The sequence below is a fragment of the Sorex araneus genome, chromosome 2 (genome assembly GCF_027595985.1).
Source record: "Sorex araneus isolate mSorAra2 chromosome 2, mSorAra2.pri, whole genome shotgun sequence".
Classification (NCBI taxonomy): Eukaryota; Metazoa; Chordata; class Mammalia; order Eulipotyphla; family Soricidae; genus Sorex; species Sorex araneus.
In genome coordinates this window covers 144,980,055-145,001,037 of record NC_073303.1, presented here as the reverse complement: position 1 = coordinate 145,001,037, position 20,983 = coordinate 144,980,055, and the positions used below count along the sequence as shown (strand labels likewise).

Genomic DNA, 20,983 nt, shown 5'->3' with positions numbered 1-20,983 from the left:
GTTCAACATTTTTTTTCTATTTAGTAAAGAAGTGTTCCCAGCAGTGTTATGTATTTGACTTCAGTTGAAAAATCTCCCAAAGTTAACTTAATAATTATCATTAATTTAATGACTGTAAAGCCTGGTCTAAGTATCATGATTGCTTCATAATCTGGTGAAGTTGTAATGCTGTACTAATGAAATGGTCTTCCACCATCAGTAGAAAATATCACAAGGCGAACCACACACTTAAGGTTTGTGTGAGTTGACAGTGAGTATAAATTTATATCTCAAGCAGGCATTATGATAATAGTTGGTGGCTTATTGTCAATGATTATTAAATCACTTCAATTTCTGAGAAGAAAATGACAAAGTAAACATAGGGTTATAAAAAATACAGTTGTTCCTATATGGTGTGTCTAGCATTCTATAGAAGAAAATAAACTTCCAGTAAAATTAGCTACTCTACATAAAGTTGACTTACAAGAAATTTAATGCAATTCTCTGATCTTTCCCCTTTACCAAACTCTTCTGAGTAACTTACAACACTCTGATTACTCAAACAACATGAAACTTGCTTTTCTGGTTTTTTTTCCTTTCCTCAGACCTTCTCCAGAGGATAAGAGATGTTCAAATGCTTTCCACTGGGATATTTTCTCTATAAAGTAGGCAATTCTTGTCAACGATTTTGAAATCATGAATGCCTTGGTACTGTAAAAATAATTTGAAATATATTATGAAATATACCACTTTCTTCATTAAGAATTTTCATTTTTATAAAATAAGTAGGTTTTACTCATTTGTGAAAAGTATTATCACTCTATCACTGTCATCCCGTTGTTCATAGATTTGCTCAAGCGGGCACCATTAACGTCTCCATTCGTCCCTGTCAAGAGCTAGTATACCCCGATGACATACTGGGGGCTCTTTCAGGGGCAGGGGCAGGAGGACCGTCATTGTTACTATTTTTAGCATACCGAGTACACCATGGATAGCTCTCCAGGCCCAAAAGTATTACAGTCTATTAAAATTCTTAACGAGTTTTTCAGATGAATTACTTAAGGCAGAGAAAATTAAATTTATGATACACAATAGTCACATCTGAAATCTCAGATTTCTTGCCCAACATTCAATACTGTTATAAGAAAGCGATACGCAAATCAATGAGAGTACATAAAGTAAAAGGAGGAATAAATACACGTGGGGCATCACTGCACTGAAATGAAAACCTAAAAGATTAACTTTTCATCTGATTTTTAATTAATTAGTGATAACTCCATATTCAGCAATATGGAAAGCAGAGTGGTGTGGGAGAATCAAAAGAAACAAGTCTGAATTTGAATCATACTTACACCTTTATGAGTTCTGATCAGAAACAAGAAATTCGTTTCCCCTGAATTTCATTTTCACTCATTAGAAATAATGGGGCAAAATAGTCAATGAAAACATATTAAATTTCGGTTTTTGTTTTATTTGGGGGCCATTCCAGTTGTGCTCAGGGCTTACTCCTGGTTCTGGGTTCAGTTATCATGCCTTGTACGCTTGGAGAACCATATGGGATTTGAACCTGGGTCAGCTGTGCGCAAGGAAGTGCCTAACCCACTGTACTCTCTCTCTGGCTCCAAACAAATACAACATTCTAACAATATGTGTTGTTATCCAAACAAATATAACTTGTTTGAAAACATCATAAACTGATTACCTATCTTATTTTTGGTTTGGGGGCCACACCAGTGATGCTCAGGCTTACTCCTGGTGCTCCATTCAGGAAAAATCACTCCAGGTGGTGCGTGGGGAACCACCTTCCAGGTGCCGGAAGGAACCCTGGTTGGCCACAGGCAAGGCAAGCGCCTTACCTGCTGTGCTGTTGGTCTAGCTCCAGTGACCTTTATTCTAATTTGCCTTATTTGTAATAGATATTTCTTCTTTCTGTTTTGGCAGTGCTCAGGGATCACTGCAGGCAGACTTGCAGGGCCATATATGGTGTCTGGATAGGACCCAGCTCAGCAACGTACATGGCAAGCATCCTATAAGCTAACTTGTACTTTTACTCTGACTCTAGATTTCTTCTATAATAAGAACTCAAAAGAGTAATTTATATTTGTCTTAGCACTTTAAAATTTTCTTCACATCAAGGGGCCGGAGCGATAGTACAGCGGATAGGGCGTTCGCCTTGCACGCAGCCGACCCAGGTTCGATCCCCGGCATCCCATATGGTCCCCCAAGCACCGCCAGGAGTAATTCCTGAGTGCAAAGCCAGAAGTAACCCCTGAGCATCACTGGGTGTGACCCAAAAAGCAAAAAAAAAAAAAGTAGTTAAAATTTTCTTCACATCAAGCACTAAATTCAACCCTTAAAAGATCTTCCACTACCCTACTTTTTCAGAGTAACAAATGGAGCTTGAGAAAAAAAAAATTTTTTAATTTGTACAAGATTTTCAACTGGTTACAACATTGAACTTTCACCCACCAGTCCATCAAACTCTCCATTTTTTAAAGCTAAATAAAGTCTTACCCATTATTAACAAATAATATGTTTTGCTAAGGAAAGTGATAGCTAATGACAAATAATTTTAGACTATTTTCCTAGTCCCTATGTGAAGTAAGCAAATAGTTACATTTTTATCACTAATGGTTTTAAAGTTGAAGTTCTTAGTTGGAACAGCTAAATATTTTTATAACGCTTTCCTAAAATTTAGTTTTCAATAAAAAATTACATTAAAGAAATGTCATATAAAAGCTTCTAGTAGTATAGTCCATCAACGTAGGTAATGACTGTCATTTTATACTATTTAGTCATATATATAATATTTCAATAATAAATTGCTTAAAAATGCATATTAGAATGAAAAACATTGGGAATCTATAGTATGTTGATAATAGTTAATAGGTTGTATACCTAGATTTGAAATAAGAGAGTAGATATTAAGTGTTTTCAGCACACAGGGAAAAAGATAGGTCGTGCTTTGGGGGCAGGTTTTGGAGGTTGGGATGGAGACATTGAAAATTAGTGGTAGGTAGGTGAAAGGGTTGTGAGATTGGTGTTGGAACATTAATGTAACAAATTATTGTGAACAACTTTATAAAAATAAAATTAAAACAATTACAACAGCATTGCTTTTATGGTCTTGCTATATACAAATTTCCCCACTTCACCAACATCAACAAAGTGTCCAAGATCCCTTGGAGGGGGCGGATCTCGGGCACTCTGATGCTAGTTAGGTATGATTTAAAAAAGCTTTACACAAATGATTTTTTGTTTTGTTATTGTCATCATTACTGCATGAGCACCAATCCTAGTGATGCTCATGGGGCCAGGAGGGCGATATCTTATGATGCACTTGAGGGCTTATTTTTATGCAATGGGTATGTTCGTTTGGAGGTGGCAGCCCAAATGACTCTCAGGAGGTGGGGAGTCAAGTGGCCGGCTGGCTGGAGATGGAGCCATATCCCCTGCACACAAGCATGTACTTTAACACATATATTCTCTTCCCAGCTTCTATGTTAATTCTTATTTGAAATGTTCTTTCACTCTTACTAAAAAAATTTGATAATTTGTATTTTAGGTAAATTAATTTTTAAAGAATTTCATTGTAGACTATTTTGTATACATGCAAATGAGGATTTACTTTCATTCCCCATCCCCAAAATGCTAGTTGGTTAAGCCGTCCCATCAATTAAATGTTTGATGATCCATCATTTTCTAACTAAATTCATAAGTGTTTTAGGAGTCTCTCATCTGTTAAACAGATCTATTTGTCTACTCCTACGCTACTACCATATTTTTTCCGCCTTTAAAAATATTTTGTCACCAGGAAATTACAAAATAATTCATGGCTGGGTTTCAGGCATGCAATGTTTCAATACCAATCCCTTCCCCAGTGTCCACTTCCCTCCACCAAGTTTATTTCCCCACCAGTTTACCTCCCACCCACCAGTCGACTTCTATGACAGGCACACTTTGGGGTAAGATTTTGCACCACGGTTTACAGTACTGTTACTGGTATGGTTTCATGCAAAACACTTTATCACTTTCAGCATCATCTCCTCTTCCCATTGAATATTTTGCTCCAAAAAAATCGTTTCCCCCTCCGTGTCCTATTCCCCAGCCTCCCGATGTGACATGTTGTTTACCTTGTATCCGGGCATTCATTATTTCATTATGTTTCTTTTTGGAGGGGGGGCTTTTTGGCTCTTGGGGCCACACCTGGTCATGCACAGGGGCCACTCCTGGCTCATGCACTCAGGAATTAACTCCTGGAGTTGCCTTGGGAACATATGGGATGCTGGGAATCGAACCTGGGTCCACCACATGCAAAGCAAACGCCCTATTCCCTGTGCTACTGCTCCAGCCCCCTCATTATATTTCTTTATAGCATGCATATGAAAGAAAAAATCGTGTCCCTCTCTCTCCCTCTGACCATAGTTTTGGAGTAGCAAATCATAGACTATGTTTTAGTACATGGTTTTAGTACAAAGCTCCTCCACACTGCTCATTTTCATATCTTTTTGCCTTTTGATATCACCTAATTTTTTATGTAAAGTTACCAAATTTTTTTTTGGAAGGGAAAACACCCGGTGGAATTCAGGGGTTACTTCTACCTCTTCACTCAGACTCCTGGCAATGCTCAAGGGACCATATGGGATGCTGGGGATCGCATATCCCAGGTTGTCTCTTACCAGTATGAATCTGTTTTGCTATGGCTTGACCCCTAACAAAATTTTTAATGCCCTCACAAAAATATAATCAGAATTTCACTAAACAGGTATAATGATCTTAGAAAAAACAGCATTTCATTTTCTCTTCCTATCCAAAAACATTTTATATTTATTGATTAGTTGTGGGGCCACATCCAGTCTAGTTGGGACTAGTCCCAAAACAGGTGATGCTCCAAAGTTAATGGAGTGACACCTGGTCCTGCCAACGGTGATGCCATGTACCAGAAATGGAATCCCGTTTTATGTGCTCTGCCATGTCTTATCCTCAGCCCCTACTTTGTGCTTATAAACATGGCCTTGTTCACTATATTTTGATAAATGACTTTTCATATAAACACATATTTTAATTTAAGTGGTTCCAGTACAGCTCTTAATAATTTTGTAATTTAAATTTCTATAGCAAAGAAAAAATTTCACCCTACTGGGCTTACTTCCTAAGATGTCTAGTTTTCTAGGGAAGTCACTGATTTTCATGTATCAAATTACATTCACATCGTGTCTTTAATATTAGAGTTCTAGAAGCCAGAAAAATAGTACAGGGATTGCATGTAGCTGTCCTAGGTTCAATCCCAGAAAAGGCATATAGTCCCCAACACCTCCAAGAGTAAGTGAATCCTGATCAGAGAGCCAGGAGTAAGATCTGGGCATCATCAAGTTTGGCCCAAAACAAAAATTAAAAAATGAGTTCTACGGCTTTGTAGATCAGATGACATTATCGGGGCTGAAGCGATAGCACAGCGGGTAGGGCATTTGCCTTGCACGCAGCCGATCCGGGTTTGATTCCCAGCATCCCATATGGTCCCCTGAGCACTGCCAGGGGTAATTCCTGAGTGCATTGCCAGGTGTGACCCAAAAAGAAAAAAAGACATGACATTATCAAGCAAAAAAGACACCTTAAGCTCATATGTACAAATGTTAACTTGATTCTCCCAGTAAATATTAAATAATTCTGATCAGTTTTGCCTAATTTCTGATATTAATTGAAATATTATTAAAATTTAATCTTTTTTATTAATTTTTAAAGGAGTAGCTATTGGATTGCATCCAATAATGTAGTCATCTGTTGAGATTACTACGAGTTTCCCCTCAAACTTAGTAATATAATGAAGTATGTTGATATATTTCCTGTTGTTGAGTCACACTTGAATTTCTATTTATAAAAAACTTAATGGTCCTCAAATATTATTCTTTTGATTCACTACCGACATTTGCTATTATTTTGTATAGAAATTTGGCATTTATCTCCAAAATGATAATCTCCTAAGCACTATAATATTTACCTGTAGTCTTTGTCGAAGTTAAAATTTTATTTCATAAAAAATAAAAGTGGGGAACTTAAGTATTTTCAAAAGGCTAAAAATAATTTAAATTACATAAAAAGTACCTAGTCATTTTAGTTCAAGAGAGCCTGGTCAACACTTCAATCTTTTCTGTACTGGAAGTTATCTCTTCCTACTTTTATTATTAGGTCAATTTTTGTAATTTACTTTGACTAAAAGATGGTCCCTTTGTTAGAGGTTTCAAATTTATGCCAAAGAGTTGCATTTAGATTTTGTTTAAAATTGTGTACTTTCTACTTTTTCATTACTAATGCTAATTTTTGCTCATTTTTTTGCCATTCACTTTATTACTGAAAATTCAGGTAACCTATTTTAACTATGTTAAAGTGTAACATTTGGTAGCTTTTATTATATTTACTAAGTGTACAAATATCACCAAAGTCTTCTTTCAGAGCATTTTTGTCAAAAGGGAAAATTCATATTCATTAAACAGCCATTCCCATCATCGCTTCCCAGCCTCTGGTAATCCCAAATCTACTATGTTTGAATGAATTTCCCTATTTTAGAAATTTCATATACATGCAATTAACCAACATGTGCAATCATTATATATCTGCTTTTCATTTAGCACAGTTCCAAGGTTCATTCTTGCTGTGGCACATAACAGTACTTCATTCCCTTTAATGGCTGAATAATATTTTATTGTTAGGTCTACACCACATTTTTATATATTCATCAGTTATTGGACATCTGAGCAGCTTTCACTTCTTGACCATTATGACTAATGCTGTAATCAGCATTTGTGTACAAATTTTGTGTGAGCATATGCTTTTAATTCTATTTCACTTCATAGTGAACTCTTGCACTTATTTTTCTAGTTGCTTTTTCATTGTCATAGTTTATATAGTGCAGTTGTCTTTCCAAAGAACCAGCTTTTACATTTATTATTATTATTTTTTTTTTTTTTTTCTTTTTGGGTCACACCTGGCGATGCACAGTGGTTACTCCTGGCTCTGCACTCAGGAATTACCCCTGGCCGTGCTCAGGGGACCATATGGGATGCTGGGATTTGAACCCGGGTCGGCCGCGTGCAAGGCAAACGCCCTACCCGCTGTGCTATCTCTCCAGCCCCACATTTATTATATATTTTTTATTTTCATTAATTTCTTTTAAAATACCCTTTTGTTTTAGCTTATTATTTATTCTAAATTAAAGCAAGATTAGCCATTATTTTCATCTTTCTTGATAATGAAATCACTTAAGGCAATCAACTTTCCTCTATCAGTTTTTTACCTATTCTTGTGCTTTTTTATATTATTTTCATTGCTTTTCAATGACTTCTTCCTTGTCTTTCTACAAATCAATTCGTTGTATTTTCAGTGAGTATGACCAACCATGTTGGTTTTCTAACTATTCGATACACTTATAAGAAAAAACATGCCAGCTATTATGTAGGAATGAAACTTGTATCTATTCTACATGGTAGTATATGTGTCATCCATATTGTTTACAATCCAATTATTTTTTTGCTTTGTACATATTCACAAAAGATTTCATATCACTTAAGACTGAAATATTTCACTAGTGTATACTTCTAAATAACTTTGGTAATAAGGTAATAATAAAACTCTAAATTATTTCCAAAAATTGACCAATGGTTGGAACCAACCACAACTGTATGTGGGGCAGAGGGTAGGTAAGATAGAGAAAAGAACAGTATTAAATAATAGCTGGAAATGATCATGTTGAATAAGAACTTAGTGTTAAAAGTAGGTAAAGTGATAATCCTTATAACCTTTCAGTGTCTGTACTGCAAACCACATATCTAAAAAGAAGAGCAAGAGAGAGGGAGAAAGAGAAGAAAAGTGCCTGCCATAGAAGCAGGCTGGAGGGAGGGGCAAGAGTAGGAGGGTGATGGGAGGGAAACTAAGGACATTGGTACTGGGAAATATACACTGGTGGAGGGATGGGTGTTGGAACACTATATGACTGAAACCTAATCACAAACAGTTTTGTAAAGGTCTATTTCACAGTGGTTCAATTGAAAAAAAAATTAACTCTATTGTGAAAGTTTATTAAAAAAAAAGAATCAGGAATCTTATATAAAATGTTCAAAATCTCAATTGCAATTTATTAAATACAAAGAGCACTGTGGGTTGTCTGACCTACTATCCAGATAAGAATCACATAGGATATGAAATCTGGGTTTCAGCCTTGAATCACAAGGTAACATACTTCTGTGTACTCTATTCAACACAATATCCTGAACTGATTGTAGATTTGTTTTACTGTTGAAAGGTGGTATTGGATATTTTTCTTTTCTGAATCACAGTAAAGAAAATGCATCACTGGAACTTCTGCCATGGTAGAATTTCATTAAGTATCTAAAAGGATAAAAGATCACGAGTATGTATAAAAATGTTAGGGTCTTGGAAAAATGCAGCTTATCATCATTAACAAAAATAACAATGTAATATTTGGATAAGTTAACAGAAAATAAAAGAATGAATACTCTTGTGTACTAAAACGAAAGTAACTTCCCTTGCACAACTACAAAAGAGAGTGACCAAAAAACACTGAAACCCTCAATACCAGGTCCAATGCTGAGCACTAAAAATAAATAAAATAATGGGTACTCAATCATTGTATGACTGAAACGTAAGCATAAAAACTTGTAAGTCTGTAACTTTATCTCACGGTGATTCACTAATAAATAAATAAATAAATAATAAAATAAAAATAAAAATAAAATATAGTACCTGTTTTCAACAGTCTTAGTTCAATAAACAGTAATTCTAAATAACACCTTTCCTAAATTATGAATTTAAGAGATTTTGAGTCATGAGTTAAGCTGGATATAAAATATCTGAATCAAATTCACTTTACACTAGATATACTTACTGTATGTACAGTAAAAGTTATCGTGATACAAATAAAGATATGCATAACAAAAAAGGATATACATAAAAATAAGTAAGATAATAAGATAAGTATAACAAAAATCACATTCATGTAAAATCATTCAATAATAATAAGACGAGTGGAATTTGGCTTTTTGATACTTTACCGGTTCTTTATATTAAAAAAATTAAGACTACATATTTGTATTAATAATTGAAATGTGGCCATTTTCTCCTCATTATTTTTTTGTTTAAACTACCCATTCAATAAAGAAAGTATTGTCTTGTTTTTCAATCCTTTACCAGAACAAGACATTGAAAATATGAGCTTTTGGGGTTCTATCTGTAAGAATCAAATAAACAAACACTGCTAATAAAAAGAATTAATACCACAAGAAGCCAAAGAACAAGAGCAACTGCACCAATGACAATGGACTTAGGGGGGAAAGCATCACACATAAATTGAATGCTGACCATCTTTTAACTTCATTGTATGTTCTTCTTAGCAATGTATCCATTTAATATATACAAAATTATTTTTGTACTATGTTTTCTAAAGTATTAAAGAATCTGAAAAAAGCATATATTACCACCAGGAAAAATGAAGACACATAAGTAGTAGTGTAGCATTTTAATTATTCTTTGATTCCATTCAAACCCAATTCATTCATGAACATATGTTAACTGCAGCTCAATAATGAACGTTATATCAAAAAGATTTTGAAGTTCAAGTTCCTTATAAAGGGTATAAGTGCACATGTAACACGTGTATCTGTACTTGATTCAATGTCATTAAATTTTTCTTTAAAAATTCACTTAAAATTTCATATAATTTTCTTTTCATTAACAAATTCTAGTTGTCCTACATACAATTGAAAGTGATGTACAATGGGCTGATCATTTCACTTATTTCTCAGGAAGCAATGCATTTATCCTATCAAATAAAGTAGAATTTTTAGTAAAGTGAAACTAAAGAAAAAATTAAAATAAGATGGTCTAGATTCTATTGTACTTTAATGTGGTGGTGCCTTTTCTGTGAAAAGATGATCAAGTGCTAATTATATAATGAAGTTAAATATAATCAAGATATAATTTTGTTCATAAAAATACTGAAGCAAGTTTAAAGAGATTTTTTTGTATTTAAAAACTGGGAAAGACTGCAGTGTATACTACAAGTTGCCCCAAAACACTGAGTTCAAAACTGAATACTCTGACTTAGTAATAAGTGACAGCCATTCTCAGGTTTAACACAGGTTTTTGTGGTAAAATACATCACTTTGTAATGCACCTGAAGAGTCTAATTCTTTTTGTTTGTTTGTTTGTTTTTTTGCTTTTTGGGTCACACCCAGCGATGCACAGGGGTTACTCCTGGCTCTGCACTCAGGAATCACCCCTGGTGGTGCTCAGGGGACCATATGGGATGCTGGGAATCGAACCCGGGTCGGCTGCGTGCAAGGCAAACGCCCTACCCGCTGTGCTATTGCTCCAGCCCCAAGAGTCTAATTCTTAGTACTGATGATGTTTTTGTAGCAGACTTTGGCACAAACTATAGGTGACCCCTATTCAACCAGTTCTTGGTGTCTGAAACAAATATAAGGTTATAAACAGTAAATATGGAGTCTTTCAAAGTAATACGACTTTGTGAAGTTTTAAATTTAAATGTGAAGTTTGTTGTTTCTATTTTCCCTCATTTTCACAACATGATCCCTGGATCCTGATTATTTAATCTACTTAGATTTAGTTCTCCAGTGAGTCTCTATCTTACAGCACTCCAGATATGGAATGCTTTCTCTGACTCGCTCCTACTCCACTTCTTCCGCAGTCTGCTTAGTATCTGTAATTCAGCTTCACTGTTGTCTATTGAACCAAATCAAGCAGTAGCTACCTCCCACCTAGTCAATCCACTATAAAAACTTTAGACAAAATTCTTCATTTGTAATTCTAGACTGAAGAGCAACATTTTAAAAACAGATTTACCATAGCAACCCTTCCTCCCACTTAAAGCTCTTTCACCTTTTTGCCCTTCTCAGAAACCTTCCCGAAATCCACTCTTTCTATCTTGAAATAAAATTACCAGGATAACTTTGACCAAGTACTGGTTGTAAATGATCCCAGAATAGAGACATAAGGTGGCGATTAAGAGGTTAGGTTCTCTAGATTGACTGGAGATTCTTTTGTTGGTGGTGGAGGTGGTGTTGCTTTTTGACATCCAGCTGTGCTCAGGGTAAGGTCCTGGCTCTATTCAGGGGACCATATCGGGTGCCAGGGATCAAACCCAAGTTGGCTGCATGAAAGGGAAGAGACCAACCCACAGTACTCTCTCCAGGCCCAGGTTTAAATACCCAGCTTTTATGTAGACTAGCTGTGGAATTTGAAACAAGTTACTTAACCATTCTGAAATGTGGCATAGCTTTAAAACTGGTATAATAAAAATTATGCACTTCACAAAACTGTAGAAGTAATAAAGAAAATAGAGTTATATACGTATGGTACAGTGTAAGCTCCCAAAAAGTGGTTATTGCTGCTGTAATTATTATTGTTTAATACAAGAACATGTATTTTATCTTTGACTATTCTTTCTAAAAACAGTGTCCTCAGATACAAGCAGTTTTTCCATTTATGTGCTAGATTTCAGCTATCCAATAGGCTAAAATTATCTTCCTTTAAAATAGCCCTTAATGTTTTTTTCCATATATGTATGCATTAAAGTACTCCTATCTCCTTTAGTACACAATGCCTGATCTAAAGTGTTGCTCACTACTTCTTCCTATTAGCTAGACGTCCGGTAGGCCAGAATGGCTTACCAGTACCTAATATGTTGGAGAGTTTGCTGTATACTTTGTCTGTGAAGTGATTTATAAAATGTTATGATTAGTACCAGGAACATCTGGAGTTGTGGGTGGGTGTGGAAATGGGGAGGATCCTGGGCCTGTATAGCTTCCTCCAGATTGCGCTTTCCCTTAGTTTTATTTTTTAAATAGTTTTGAGTCTCTCATTATTATTCATTATTATTCATATTAGCAAAAAAGAATGTGAGTTAATTAAAAAGAGTGAAATTTTAAATGAAAAATTTGAGGTTATCATGAAATAGTCTCATCAAGTTAGATACACATAGCGTGTACAACTATTTACATATCTATATATAACAGTACAGCATTCACGAATCTTACTAACGGACTATTTCCATTATTCAACAAAAAAAGAAGCCTATTTTGCCTTCTCTATCATCCTTCACATGCAAATCTATTCATAGATGGGTTATAATGTAGACACAAAAAATCAAATACGGTGCTTGCTTCAGCAGCATATATGCTAAAACTAGAATGATAGCCACCCCTGCACAAGGATACAAATTCATGAACCATTCAATATTAAAAAATTTTTTAAAAATCAAATCCAGTAGTTAAAAAGTTACCAAACATATAACATCAATATAGGATGATTCTTGATTACCTAGAGTAGATTAATTTTTTGCTTGGAAAGGCACTGCAGCATAAGAAACATATTCTTATTCTTTGAAGAAATACACATATTTATGTTTTAGAGTTAGCAAATGGCCACATGATAATTCACTGTACTATCTCCTTTCACCTGTGAAGGAACTTTATGTAAATAAAATACAAATCACCATGTTTAGAAAGTCTATTGCCAATACTATCTTCTTGAGAAAACTAAGATAGTAAAAATTTTAAATAAATTTATTATTGCTACCAACTACAAAAGATTATAAATAAATAAGTACCTAATATTATATAACTATATTCATACTACTGTTATACTTAACATCAAGTATATTTTAAATGAAACTTTTATCAAGGACTAAATAAGCAAAATCTAATATTTCACACATTCTTTTTCATAGTTCCCAAACATCCCTCTTTGTCACATCAGCTGGAACCAAACTACAGATTCAAGCATTGAAAGAAACACATTTATCATATTAAGCTAAAGAGACTCTGAAGATTAAGTTAAGGCACAGATCCAAAGAGATTATTTGGTATATCTAAGATCAAATAACTAGTGACAGCACTATAATCACAAGATTTTTCAAAAAGTACAATAAACTAGGAAAATCTAATATACGCAGAATTAACTGAACCATTACATGTAATCAACTCAAGTTAAAACTCTCTGAATGTAATAGACTCTACTTACTTGGTTCTTTGGAGGGGAGAGGGCACACCCAGTGGTACTCGGGGCATACTCCTGGCTGTGTGCTGTGTGCGCTCAGGGTGGGGTATATACAGTGCCAGGAATCAAACTGAGGTTGGCTTTGTGCAAGGCAAACTTCTCACTTGCTGTCCCATCTCTCCAGACCCTACTTACTTGATTTTATAGTCTTAAGAAAACACATTTAAAAAAACCATAAAACTGTGAAAATTGACTAGAAAAATGAAAACCACAAGGAAATTTTATGCGTTTCCTTAAGTCAAAATCATGTAGGATATTTCTCGTCTAAAGGAAGCCCGGAATGTATTGGTGTCAATAGTGGTTTCTGTTTCTTTTGTATTGTTTTGTTTCACAAATTGTTAGAAGTTCTTCCAGTTTCCTCTTGCAATGATAATCTGTGCTCTAAAAATAGGGATATGCATTAAATGAATTTCTGATCACTTATAAAGTAGAAAATGAATATCCAAAATTATAAAACTAAAAATCTATCTTTTTAATACTGCATGAATTAGAAATTAAAAAATATTTTTAAAAGTTCAAAATTAAAAGATTAAATCAGTAGACCCAATTTCCTAAACTGTGTATGTATTTTTCCTGAAGTGCATATTCATGAGCTGACAGTACAGACAGGCTGGCTGCTTTGTTTGACTATACTTCTGTTTACCTCCTACTGTCAAGAATGGATTTTGACACTCACAGTATTAATATTGCTATTTTTATTGATATAATTAGCACTGCTATAAATAATTCCTCGGCCTGCCATATCTAAGTATATCATTGCAATCAGCAAAATTAAAGTTTCTTTTTCTTATATGGTGTCTTGAGAATAGACTACCCTTTCAAAGAACCAAAGTGACCTCATAATGCAGAAATTACTAGGAAAAAATCTTGTCCTGTCAATAGAGCGTACTGTTTTGTGTATGACTTCACTAAACAAACTAGTTTATATTTGTTTGAAACTAAAGTTTCTCACCAATCTGCTGTTTCAATTTCACATCACACCATATTGTACCTAAAACAGGCAATCTGGATTCCTGTTGCTACTTTATTCCCCCCAAACAGCTCAGGAATGGGTTTGAAATATAAGGCTGGAATATAGACAGCAAAAGAACGGAGGCACCCAAAATACAGAATGGGTAGGTGAAAATCATTGTGCATAAAGTCATCTGCGAACAGCTAGTTATTTGTGTTCTACTTGTAAGTTTTTAATCATTACATGAAAACAAAATCAAAGCATATTTTATCTTGCTTCCAAATCATATCAGCTTTGACATTAACCTTATCTAGACCTTGAATAGTTTGTTCATAAAACAAAGTGGGGTGACTGACCAGTGCATATTCAACACAGAGTATGAAGGCCAAAACAAAATGACAATACAATTCAAAACAAGTTTGTAGAAATTTTAGACTAGTATATTAAACCCTTCTTTGTCTCTATCATTTGACAGATGGTTAGCCCTCACACAGTCTCATATCTCTGGCAAAGAAATGACAGTGCCTAGCCAATAACACCCCAAATTTTGACTAAAAATGCACTGTACACATACACTTACCTTCAAATATGCATATTAATAAACCTTAAGATACAAATATTAATAAAATTATTCATGCTTTATTACTATTAAAATTTGACAGATGTCATGCTTTAATCTTTTGCCCTTTAAACACCACTTTCGGTGTTTAAAGGCTCAACAGCCTTCTCATGTGGACTGAGTTCTAAGAAACTCTTCACTTTAGATTTCATTCATTTTATGGGCTGCTTGGTAACTGTACTTTAAAAATATTTTGTATTAAGTTCTAACCCAAATTATTGAAAAACCTTAACTAGTCTGTATTTTCATGCTGCTCAAAGGGTTGATAAGTAATAAAATGGGTTAAACAAAATCACCTGGAAACTTTGGCTGCATTTCATGCCAAAGAACACAAGTTAGGACTGGAATGTGTCCTTTGTTCTGAAGTTGCTCTTTTATCTCTATCAATATCCATTCTTTCTCTCCCTTCTCTCTCTCTCTCTCTTCTCTCTCTCCCCCCACTCTTCTCTCTCTCACACACTAAGAACACACATTAATCAACCATCCTTCTTTATTAGAATTCAAGTTCCACTTTTTATCACTCATCAACTACTCTTCCATTTTGCACTTTAAACAGATTTCAGCTTAAAAACAGTGATAGAAAACGCTTTGTTTCGAAAATCTTTCTATCTTCAGCTTTGAAATTCTGGCAGTCTCTATAAAAGCAGGGGTAACCTCAAAGTTCTCTAGTGGGGCCTTAGATATGGTACAGTGAGCAGAGCAATTGCCTTTTAGGCAGCTGACCTGCGTTCAACTCCCAGCACCACAAACTATCTTTCTGGAATATTTCCCTTCAGGAGTGATCCCTGAGCTTGGGGTGACCTCAAAACAAAAAAAAAAAAAATGTTCCCTAAAGTGCATTAACACACATACCCTTTTACCCTTTCAGGAAGCAGTAATTATGATACAAATTAGCATAAACAAAGGCCCAATATAGGTATAGAAATTCAAGTCCTTCACAGCAGGAGATGGGAGAGCTGGAGGCTGGAAGGCCGTTAAGTAAATAAGGGATCCTACTTAAAATCCTTACTAAAGAGCTAGCAAAATAAGACAGACCATGAGAGAGAAAAACAAGGTGAGAACTTGCTATAGGAGAGCTATGAACTAGGTTTTGCAAAGTGAGACACTGTTACTAGGAACAACAAACTCAACTTTAAATCATACACTCTTTAAACCAAGAACCAAGGTTTCTTCAATCAGAAACCTAGAAATTTTACACCTACAGACTGAAAGATTTGAGTCTAAGTAATGCTAACATCTTCTGTAATCTTCCTCTTGCATTACAAATGTTCTATTAAATCAGAAAAGTGCCAATCAAATGCTTTGTAGTTTGAAAGAAAGGTTTAAATAACAAAGCACATTTTGCAGTCTTCCTCTTTTTCTCTTCTCTTTGTCACCTGTAAATTAATTACAACAAATTTCCATCTTATCTTGATAAAATAACAACTGAAGATTTAGGTTTATCTTGACTTCTTAGACATTTTTCCAAACCAAATTCTAAGTTAAAAAAATATATATATAGTTTAAGGTTTACCAGAATGGGGAGGGAGGGGGGGTTGAGGGCGGAGGGAAAACCTCCAAAGAAAATTTAGTGAAAATTTCAATTTAAAACTTTAGCTTTTAAAATCTAAAGAACATCTAAAGTAACATTTGCTTACTTAAAAGGCATGCTTATAATTACAATAACAAAACCTCTATTTATTAAAATGACCTTTTCTATTTGGAGGTAAATACAGGTTCTTTCATTTGGCCATTTCAAAACAGTTACCAAGACACAAGAAACACCTCTTTGCCTCCTCAAACTTCAGTTAGCTCTTTCAAATGTAGTATTTCTAAAACAAGAATGAAGCTGAGCTGGGTTATAAAGTTTCGTCCAAAAACCTCTTCCAGCAATCTCAAGGGCACAAAGCGTATATGGCATTAGGATGCAACCTCTACCTGAGATGTGATTTCCTCTCAGCGCAGTTACATCCCAAATTATGTTTAGAAGAACTGTATTGTAAAAAAGTAGTACTATTTCAGAGAACAAAGCAGAGCCCATCAAGTTCCACTCTTGTATCTCAAATGTTTTGAAGACTCCTCTCATTCTAAAATCACTGTATCACTGTCATCCCATTGCTCATCAATTTGCTCCAGCAGGCACCAGTAACATCTCCATTGTGAGGCTTGTTGTTTCTGTTTTTGGCATATCGCATAGGTCACGGGTAGCTTGCCAGGGTCTGCCCTGTGGGCAGGATACTCTCAGTAGCTTGCCGGGCTCTCCAAGAGGGACTGAGGAATGGAACCCAGGTCCACCATGTGCAAGGCAAATGCCCTACCCACTGTGCTTTCACTCCAGCCCTAATTTGCAATTCATCTATCAAGTTTAGATCCTTTACAGGAACCTTAGTTACATCTTTTATTGTTCCTATTAAATGACCTAATTACTCTGGCTCAAATCTCTTTTTCAAGAAATCCAATTTGATTAGAAAGTATACTAAAGATAAAAACAATGTAAAGTAGCTTTTACCTTAGAATTTATTCCCATGCCCAATAGTCAAATTCGTATTAATTTTATAACAGTAGTTGGATATTTGTGAACCTCAAAAAATTGTATAACCCTTACTGGAGAGATAGTACACAGGGTAAGGTGCTTGGCTAGCAAGCCATTAGATGCCCGAGCCCCACCAAGAGTAATCTCTGCACAGAGCCAGGAAGAAGCCCTGCACACTTACTGGTGTGGTCCAAAATCAAACAAAAATGATGGCCTAACTACACATGAAACTGGCATCATCACCATCAACTAATAGTTCTTAAACTCTCACAATCCACAATTATAACCTTCACATATGGTTTTTTTCCCTCCAGAACGCCATTCAAACTTGTACTGTTTCTGTAGTGAGCAGTACACATATCAACTATATCTGCGTTTTCCTGGTGTACTAGTCACCTTAAAAAACACAGGCATCTTGGGGCTGGAGCGACAGCACAGCGGGCATTTGCCTTGCATGGCGGACCAGGGTTCGAGTCCCAGCATCCCATATGGCCCCCTGAGCACCAACAGGAGTAATTCCTGAGTAAAGAGCCAGGAGTAACCCCTGTGCATCGCTGGGTGTGACCCAAAAAGAAAAAAAAACACACACACAGACATCTTAACAGGAACTAGACCGATTAAGGGTGAGGGATTCTTACTGTAAATTAAAATACGACATTTTTCAGTCTCAAAATGTCTTTCGTTTGTTGAAACAGGACCCTCGCTATGAAAGTGCATATTGCTTTGGAGACTGGTAGACAGTGAACTTATCACTTGATCTTCATGTGTAAAAGACCTCTGGGATCTGTGAATCTGATACCACAAAACCAACACTGCTCACTGACTCAGTAAGCAATTAATACATATCACTTTTGTTCTCATTAACTTATTTGAATTCCAGGTATTCTCAAGCCTAAAGCACCCCAAAACTGAGCTCACTGGGTAACAAACCAGATCTTAAGAGATTACACGTCAAGGACAATTCCAAAAGCTTTAGTGAAGACTAGTCCTTGTGGTGGTACAGTGGGGTCACCAGGCACTATTTGTAATCGTCTTTTATACATTCTGATCAAGTAACTTCTGATCAAGAATAAAGAATAAAGCAAGCCCAAAGGAGTGTGTGTGTGGAGGGGGGGGGGGAGTGAATAAAGATCTGTGCACTGACTGGGCATTTTGTTCTCTTCCAAGAAGTATCGGAGGACTCAGTGGTGAGCAGAAATACAAAAAGTAGTCAAATCTAGGCAGGCTAAATTTATACAAGGAGTCAGTCGGGGTGGAGCTGTTTTAACTATTCCCGTGTGATAGCAAAGGGTATACTGATTAGAAGCAACAGGTAGGAAAGGAGACCATTCAAGACTGTGGTAATGGTAATTAGCTCTATTTGGGAGGAAGCCACACCCTGCGGTACTTGCAAGGGAGGGCGGGAGGGGGAGAAAGGTCCCGCAGTGCCTGGGATCAAACTTGGTCTCCCCGCATCTAGCCCTCAAGGGCCTGCCCCTGGAAACTACTGCACTGTTGCATTCGCAGAATTGATTTAGGAAACGGTCATTAGCATCCCGAACTCTCAACTGCGAGGAGGCAGTAACCTGATGGAGTGCCCTGGGAAAAACCAGAGGCGTGAGACGAGACGCCTCTGCTATCAGGGGTCTTCACAGCCACGGTCTAGTAGCCTGGCGCGCCCTTCGCACCTCAGCCTTCACGCACTCTTCGGGCATTTTTTTTTTTAAGCCTCTTAAGGGACTGGAGAAAGGGTCCTCCTAGTCGCTAGCGTGTGCCGACGTTGACTCGAAGGCCGGTCCTTAAGCCGCGCGCCTCCGGGCTCCATCCGAGTTGCCGTTATCGGGGTCCGCGCGGGGGGCTGCGGCGCGGCGGGCGCGCGGGAGCGGAGCTGTACGCCATATTGTGTTGTGCGTTCGTGTTGATAGTCGAGGCGTGTGCCTGGCATATGTTTGTGCAAGTGTGTTTATCAATAGAACTTTTCGAAAACTCCCCGCCGCCTGCCTCCTCGGCATCTCTAAACAGGGGGGAACGGTTCCGGGCGCGCGCGCGCGAGCGCGGGGTGGGGTGCGGAGGCCCCGGGAACCCCGCGCCCGGCGCGTCTCTTTGCAAACTTTCGCGCCGCGGCTCCCCGGGGCGGCCCCGGGCGGCGACACGCTGGAGCGAGGGCCACTCTCCGAGGGAACGAGACGCCGCGCGCGCCAACGGGGAAAGGGGGTGTGTGCCCGTCCCCGGCGACCCCCCCACACACTCCGCCCTCCTCCGGGGCGGGCAACGGGCGCGCGGCGGCTCGGGGGCCGCGACTCGCGGAAGGGGCGCAGGAGACCGACGGGCGCCTCTGAGCGCTCCGAGGGGCGCGACGAGTTCCCCGCCCCCCCTCGGCTCCTCCTCGGGCCGGCGGCATCGGCGGCCGCGGGGAGCGGGCAGGAGACACGCTTCCAGCTGCGGGACGCCCCGCCCCGCCGCCCCGACGCAGGACTCTCCCGCGCTCGCTCCCGCCCACCCGCCGGGTCGGACGAGGCCGCCGCGGGCCCCGAGGAGGGGCGCCCCGAGAAAGCCCGGGGGAGCGAGAGGGGCGGGGCGCAGGGGCGCGCGCACTCGGCCGGCCGACGGCCCGCGGGCTCGCAGCTCCGACCCGCTCCCCCCACCTCACCCGGCTCCCCGCCTCGGCCGGCCCGCCGCCCCCCGGCCCCCAGCGCCCGGCTGACGCCCGGTCCCTCTTGGCACGCGCACACGCCCTCCCTCCCGCCCCACAACAAATTAGAGTTTTTGGCGTTACCTCCTGGCGCTCTTTAATCTTCTTTCCTCAACTCCTAAACTTCCCCCCGCCCCTACTTCTTCGGCAGAACGACCGCATTGGGCGCTTCACGAGGCGAGCCCTCCATCTCCCCTTACCATTGGATGGCTCCGGTGCCACTCTGGACTGGAGGGAGCCAGTAAAAACTAAACGCCCCTCGTGAGGTTGCCGCCCATAAACAAAATACACTCTTCTTCCTCCCCTCCCCTGTCCCCGCCCCATCTGCCTCGTCCCTCATCTCTGTCACCTCCGATTGGACGAAAAGCACCCCAATCCGCTATCTCAGACACCCATTGGGGCACGGAAACTTCGCTCAGAATAACGCTAATAGGTCATTGGCTAACAGTCTTCCCACCCCACCCCCGCCGAACTTTGCCCACTCTGGAGAGGTCAGTCGTAGCTCGTTGTTCAGTGATCCGAGAGGTGGAAGGCTATTGGTTGAGAGGGCCCGTCAGCCAGGACTGGAGTGAGCCGTAATTGGCCCAGAAAGACACGATCAAGTTCGGTTGTAGACCCCCGCTCCTCTCTGCTCCTCCCACCCATTTCCTCCACGACCCCGCCCCCTCCCGGCGGCTTTTACTTTCTACGCATTTCTATTTCCTCCTTTATTTATTTATTTGTGATAAACTTAAATGACCCGGCGACGGAGGCGGGACTGGAAGAGAGGCGGAGGATGACGAAGGGCAGCCGGGGGCCAATTGCTGCGAGGCGTGCGGGGTGAGGGGCAGCGACGGTGGCCAGTGAGAGGCAGGTGTCTGCAGCGCGCCGGGCCTATGGAGCCGGGATGCCCCAGCGGAGGCGGCGGTTACCCACTGTCTGGCGCGGCGGGCTGGCGGGGGGAGCCTTCGGGAAGGAGGGGAGCCGGCAGCGGAGCTGTCGCAGACGGCCGAGACAGCGGCATGGAAGCTGCATCCCGGGCGGTGGCGAGGAGAGCCGGAGAGAGGGTCTGGCGAGGCCCTAGACGCAAAGGCCACGTTGGGTCAGGCTGGATTCCTGCAGAAATGGGGCTCAGGTTACCAAGCGCCGGGGTCACCGGAGGCCGCCGAAGCCCTGCCAGAA

General features: G+C 39.1%; 1 protein-coding gene and 1 pseudogene across 1 annotated transcript in view; both read right to left on the bottom strand.

The window, feature by feature from the left end:
- ZBTB20 (zinc finger and BTB domain containing 20) overlaps positions 1 to 19,935 on the bottom strand; it is an 897,756-nt gene extending 877,821 nt beyond the window's left edge. Inside the window, exon 1 of the mRNA XM_055125915.1 lies at positions 19,907 to 19,935. The gene's annotated coding sequence lies outside the window, so the exon portion shown is untranslated. The remainder of the gene's footprint in view (positions 1 to 19,906) is intronic.
- A 594-nt stretch (positions 19,936 to 20,529) lies between these two features.
- Positions 20,530 to 20,983, bottom strand: part of LOC101542576 (39S ribosomal protein L15, mitochondrial-like) — a 51,978-nt pseudogene continuing 51,524 nt past the window's right edge.